Consider the following 6,000-nt stretch of genomic DNA (forward strand, 5'->3'; position numbering starts at 1 on the left):
TCGGTGATTTGGATCACGGCGAGTACGACTCCGTCATCCACGTTCATTGGAACGCTTCCGATCGCGATCTACAAGGGTACGTAGATGCACTCCTTTCCCCTCGTTGCTAGTAGACTCCATAGATGCATCTTGGTGAGCGTAGAAATTTTTTAAATTATGCTACGATTCCCAACAATTTATGCCTTAGGCGAGGCGTTTGGCCATTGCCTAGCGCCTAGGCAAGCCTAAGCGCCTCCTAGGCACTGCCTTTTCCAACAAAGCCTGCTATCCTCTTCAGAATCACCTGCATTCCCATCCAGGCTGTGTATAAAGCACATATCATTTGTACATCTCCAGATAGCCCAGTGAGTAGCTGACACAACCAGGTTCTCAACTTGCAAAGTCTTATTCTTCCCCCACATACATGCCACATTATCATAAGTGGGTATGGGAATACACCCAGAGATGGGATGAATAACTCTTCAAATCTCCATAGCAACATCACATTCAAAGAACAAGTGAATAGTTGTTTGATATACACAGCAAAACAAGCAAGTGAGGTCATTTAAATGTTGTCTTTTAATGAGATTCCCTCTAACCAACAATTTATTTTGAGCTAGCAGCCACAAGAATATATGAATGTTTGGAGGGACATGAATTTGCCAAATATGAGGGATATGCACTGGGCTAATACCCCTAAAATTGATCATAGCATACATAGATCTAACAGAATATTTACCATTCGATTCTAGTTTCCAAATTAAAGCATCATCCTCGTCATTCGAATTAATAGATTGTGCAATACTGAGTAAATCAAACCAGAGATGTAGCAGCCTACTGTCCACACACCTCCTAAATGTGATCTTAAGATCAATCCCATCCCACAGGTTAGCAATAGTCTAATTATGTTCATTAGCTATGTTATATAACTCCCAAAATTGGATAGCCAAGCTACATGATCCAAACCAGTGGTCCTCCCAAAACTTAACTCTTTTGCCATTCCCCACTTTCCACTGTAGACCATGTTTGGCAGCTTTAGCTGCCCACAAAACACTTTTCCAGAAAGGAGAGGAATTAATATTAGGGCAGGAGAAGATGTTGGGATTATTGGTTCTATATTTAGATTCAACAATCTGTTTCCACTTTTTTGATCTCCTTTATAATACTTATATACCCAAGAAGCTAGTAGGCTTAAGTTCATCTCAACAATGTTTGGGATCCCCGAGCCACCATATTGTTTTTTTGGGTAACCAGGCCCCAACTAGCTAGATGTTACTTGTGGTGCCCTTCATAGTTGTCCCAGAAACAATGAGCCATCTGTGAGTTGACCAAATTAATAGCCCATTTAGGGAATTTGATCATACTCATTAGATATGTCCCTACTGCAGGATGCTGCTAACGCGACACTACTATCAGAGACCCTTCGACGAAACTGTGTGCGATGCCATAATCGCAAACGGTGGTGTAAAATAACCGTCAAAAAAGGTGCAAAACATTTGCGGTGGAGGATGCATCAAACACGGTTTAGATTTTAGTTGTGTGTGCGATGCAGGGCATACTGTTCAGCTCAATTAACCGTTTGCGATGAGGAGGAACAAAAGAAACAGGTAGCCAGATGAAGGTGTGTGCGATGTACAGCATACGGTTCACTGGGATGAACTGTTTGTGATTAGGCAACACAAAAGAAACGGTCAGCTCGATTAAGGTGTGTGCGATGTACAGCATACGGTTCACTCGGATGAACTGTTTGTGATTAGGTAAGAGAACAGAAACGGTTCAATATAACAAGATGTGTGTGATACGCGGCAAATAGGTCTGTAATCAGAAATGTGTGCGAAGACCGATAATAACGCAGACGATTGCTTCTAATAAGACGTATGTGTTGTGAGCAAACGATTGCTGGTATACAATTGTGAGTGATTGATGAAATCATCACCGACGGGTTCCATTGTTTAGTCCGTGTGCGATGTGATTTTCTTTGTCCGCACAACATCTACGCTCTGCCTACAGAGCATCAACATATATACTTAAAAAGACAGCATTGCATAGCCAAATTAAGCATACAATTACACAAGTGACTACACACATAACATTTCCACACACCAAAGAAAGCAATTACATGCATACTAAAGTAGGAGAAACGAGGATCTAATCATCTACTTATTGTTACGACGACGCTTGCCATTGCTCTGCTTCCGGCTGGATCCCTGGCCGTTTTGGGGAAGGAGGGACTTCCTCATGTCAACGATCCACCTGTACATGTCGTAGCTCGTGTACGCCTCCTTGGCCGCGTACACGACGTGAGCTTTGTCGAGTTTCTCCATCCAGGCCGAGTGCCAGGCGCGCTTGTCCTTGTTGCACGAATCCTTCATGTCTCTGTAGTAGGGGTCGATGATGGCCTCGGCGAGGTGAACCAGTGAGTCCTTCTCATGCTCCTTGCTGCCCCTGATCTTGTATTGGCCCTGGATGTCGACAAGATTCTGGCAGGCGATGCCCGAATTCTCGAGCGCCTTTACATCGTTGGTGATGTCCACCGTAGCGAACATGTAGTGGGGGATGTTGACAAACCCGGCGAAACGCTTGCAAGGTCTTGTGGCCAGGCAGTAGTGGTAGACGAGGACGTGGTGGCACACACACATCTGGGTGACGGCGACCTTGGGACGAGACCCGGCACGAGCGCGGGTGTACTCGAGGTCGAACCGACCACCTTGTACTTCTCCTCGGCAAGCAACAGCTCCATGATGTGGATGGAGTGCTCCGCCCAGACCGGGTCATTGGTGTACACCACCGAGAGGTCCATGAACCTTCTATGGGTGTCCACCACGACATGCATGGTGAACTGCTGCTCGTCGTCGGTAGCCGCTCGGAGCGCCATTGGAGCCGCGCAGGATACCTCTAAGAATTTCTCGTGGTGGGTGTGCTTCTTGCAATGGTGGGGTGTGATCGAAAGGTTGAAGAGACACAAGGGTAGCTTAAATGGCCGCTGTAATCAATGGGGGCCGGCCGGCCTGTAATCGTCACGTCTTGTCACGGCGTTCATAGCGAAGGATTCAAGAATCCAGTGCATGCTTAACAACACCGCACCCCAGGCATGGGCTCGAAGAGGCGCCAAATGTATTGCCGGTGAGCCTGTTCCCGCGCTACCGCGCTGTTTACCGCGCAAGCTTCCCGCCCGGCTAGTTTGGCCACGCGTCGGCTAGAAAAGGGACAAATCGTGGGCGTTTATTGGTAAAAAGCTTTGTAAAAACGAAGTGTGTGGAATGACTTCGGTCATAAGTTTACCCTTGGGTGATGAGGTCAAAGTTACACAGAAGGGTGATGATGGACACTCGAGTGTGATAATTAATTCTGCACTCTACAGTGAACATGGTGGAAGAAACCAACTGTGTGCAATAATGTCGAAGATTGCAGTCGAGTTAGCTATACAGATCGTGTGCTGTGAGATCGACAAGGTAAACTGATTCGAGAATAGTTAATAAAATCTAAGACCATTGCATATTAAGGTCAAAATAGTGCTAGCAATATACGAGTCTCATACGATGCCATTTCAACGATTGGACCACAAAAGCTCGAAATGTTACAAGGTTCAAATTCCAGAGTTATATGGCTCAAATTCGAAGATTACAAGGTTCAAACTGATATTAGAAATGAAATTCAGCTCATCAGTTGCAAACGCTCGCGCTAATGCGCTGAACATGGATATCAGAGAGGTTCAAACTAATATCACGGCTTCTAAGTCTGGCTTCGAAACCTCACAATTTTTTCAAAGGGTTCAGCCACTTAGAAGTCATCTATGGGGTTGACCCGATGACTTCCGATTACTCTGGCATCTGAAGTTCCAAAATGAAATTCAGCATTTTTGGAGCCTACTCCATTCTGCCGCAGCCGCCGGCGCTGATCAACAGACCATTCATTTTTGCGAAACAAATGTAGGGCAAACCTCATTTCCTTCAGCACCCTTGCTCTGAGAACAAAGAACCTGGCGAATATAATCTCCGGTAAGGTCCCTCGGTAGGAGTTCAAAGTAATTTCCGAGAGATGCAGATCTAGGCATTCGACGTGATTGTTATATTGTATCACATTATCCACCACTGGGCCTAATCTTATCTGCAAAAGAAGAAAATGTGTTAGTGCCTACATGCAGTTTTGAACATTACTACAGGCCTAGCTATTTGGTTTGCAGGATTTGTAAAATGCACTAACATGCCATCTTCGATCTGACATGATTAACATGGGCATTTGACTACATTCTAGAAAAATGTAGCCTTCTTCACAAGAGGTTGGAGTGGATGAAAAGTTCCCTAAGAAAACTAGTACAGATGAATCCAAAGGAGAAATGCTTATTGAATGTAACCATATGGATCAAGCAGCCAATATGGGGGGGGGCATGTATGTACTGAAATCCTCCAAAAGAACCTTCAGAAATCGTAGCACATTGTTATTGTAAACTTGGAAAAAAGGTGTCACAAATTGAACTCTCTTATGGTTAACATTTAACAGGAAAGGAACACCACCTCGATATATAGCTTCTCCAGGCACGGAAAGCATCTCAGGAAACTGACAACTTGCTCTAGGTCGGGCCCGATAGATTCTAGTGCCAAGACCTTCACTGTGCGCAGTTTCGGGGTCAAGCTTGTCGAAATCATTTTCTGAATGACAGACGAACAAACATCTTCAAAATTAGTAATAATGTTAATTTGTAGAAGGAGAGATAGAAGGCGGCTGTTGTACCTGAATGGGTGTGGATCCAATAACAAGTTCGGAGTATTTGTCAGACGAGTAGCCCACCACTTTCAATTTCGGCGCAGAAATGACATTGATTCTTGTTGGACCTTCTTGACCAACTACAAGTAATCTTTGAAGTGCAGGTGTGTCATGGATGACCATACCGTGGTCCACCTTTTGTGATGTCTTCCTGCCACACCAGCAACACACATAAGTAGTCCGGAGAGTCATGGAGGTGATGTGGAAGGTACTCAACCCATTGATCGCCTGAAGATGAAGGTACTCGAGTGCAGTACAACCACGGAACAGGCGCTCCATGTCACCCTTTGAGAGGCAGACGACGACGAGCTCGAGGTGCTTCAGTCGTGGTAGAATAAGAGCGGGCGCGTCATTAAGGGGCGGGAAATGGCAGTTCCCGAACTTGGCGACGCGCAGCGTGGGCGCGAGGCGGAGTGCGGACGTTGGCAGCGACCGCATATGCCCATCATCAAAAGTGAGCTCCTCGAGCTGATCTAGGGCGGGGGATCGGAACTAGTCGTCAAGCTTGGCTCGGTCCTTGCCGTTGGAATGGAACTTGCCCATTCTAAGGCCTTTGGTTGGGCCAAGGTGACTGCCGAGGATCTTGGAGAACGCATCCAAGCTTTTGTGATAGCCATGGTAGAGCTTGTGGGTGTCGATGAGGTCGAGAGGGCTGGAGTTCCATAGGGGGCGCCACCGCCGGGGAAGGAGGGTTGTCCACGCCCCATATTTGATTGGGAGGAGGGAGATGATGACTCTCAACATATCATCGGGGAGGCTGCTGATTAAGTCTAGGCCTGCTGGAGTCGCTTGCGGTTCTAGCTCGCCCCGCCTCCGCTTGTTGGCAGCCCCGTTCTCCACCTCTGGAGTCTCCTTGTCAGCGGCGCTTTATAATAGAAATGGGAGTACATGGAATATTTAGTTAAAACAGGGCAATAGAAAAGTGTATTGGTAACTAGAAGTTATTAGGTAGGAATATAGTAAGAAAAGGGAATAACAATTGGTTGCTTAAATACTAAACAATTCATTTGACATTGCTGGGTAAGTCAACATATGCAGATAGTTGAAAAGAAAACTTACTTCGAACAAAGTCTGGACGGATGATTTTGTCGGGGAAGTTAGCATATATCTCATGACCAGGCCCTTCTATGTGCAGTGCAATTTTAGTGCCAGCTTTCAGTACATAAAACTTTGCAATTTCATTCCAAAAGCCAGTGCCAAAATAGGAGTCACCACGTCCATCAAGTCTTACAGTAGCAATGATTGTAAATCCATGGT

The sequence above is a fragment of the Aegilops tauschii genome, chromosome 7 (genome assembly GCF_002575655.3).
Source record: "Aegilops tauschii subsp. strangulata cultivar AL8/78 chromosome 7, Aet v6.0, whole genome shotgun sequence".
Lineage (NCBI taxonomy): Eukaryota > Viridiplantae > Streptophyta > Magnoliopsida > Poales > Poaceae > Aegilops > Aegilops tauschii.